The sequence below is a fragment of the Neophocaena asiaeorientalis genome, unplaced genomic scaffold (assembly GCF_003031525.2).
Source record: "Neophocaena asiaeorientalis asiaeorientalis breed wild unplaced genomic scaffold, Neophocaena_asiaeorientalis_V1.1 scaffold548, whole genome shotgun sequence".
In the NCBI taxonomy this organism is placed as follows: Eukaryota; Metazoa; Chordata; class Mammalia; order Artiodactyla; family Phocoenidae; genus Neophocaena; species Neophocaena asiaeorientalis.
The window spans coordinates 16,922-17,967 of NW_020172009.1; positions in this window are offsets into that span (position 1 = coordinate 16,922).

Consider the following 1,046-nt stretch of genomic DNA (forward strand, 5'->3'; position numbering starts at 1 on the left):
TAGAGTCTCACAAAACAAACAAAAAACCAGACCACCCCTCTTGCCATCATTTATGTTTTCATTAGTCTTGAGTCAGGGAGGCCTTAGGCATCCCTGTACACTGGCTCTCCTGTGTCATGCTTACTGAGCACCAGGTGCTGTGTTAGGCAGTTTACTGACATTCTCATTAGATTCCTATGATAACTTATGAGCTGAGTATTATTTTACAGAAAACAGAAGTTTAGTTCTAGCTAACACAAGTTGAGCACTTCTTGTGTGCCAGGTATCGTGCTGTCTACTTTTCACAAATTGTCCTATTCATCCTCACCACCAACCTATGCGGTCACAGGTTCTATTATTTTCCTAATTCACAGTTGAAAAATCTTAAAGACAGAGTGTTTAAGTAATGTGCCCAAGCACATAGAAGTAGGAAGCATTGGTGTCAGGATTCCAAAGACCCATGCTCTAAGCGCTAGCTACATGGTTGCCTGGACAATGTGGGAATGACAGTAGAATACAAAGAGAAAACTAAAGCAACACAGAAACATGAGAAAAGCAGAAAAACTGGGAACTTTTCCACCTGGAAAAAATAGTAAGATTAAATGTGGGAAAACAGTGCTAGCTATCTTCAAATATTTCCAAATTCTGAAGGGGAGAGTTCTCTGTGGTACCAGGAACCAGAGCTGACTTGGCTCACTGGGGGTATATTTTCATTTAAAGAAGAACTTTAAAGTACAAAGTTCCCTAACATCTTAGTGGGCAGCTTCAGTAGGAGGTGTTCTAATGTGCTGGAGTTAACCATAGTGAGTGATACAATAAAGGGGATTCCTGCAAGTCAGGCATGGAAAGGATATGAGGAGTCAGAACTAGGTAAGTTCTTGTTCCCTTATAACTCTCAGTTTTGATTTCAATACTAACACTACAAACCTTGGTTGGCTAAAAAAGTTGTGAACTTCGGGCTTCCATGGTGGTGCAGTGGTTGAGAGTCTGCCTGCCGATGCAGGGGACACAGGTTCGTGCCCCGGTCTGGGAGGATCCCACATGCCACGGAGCGGCTGAGCCTGCGC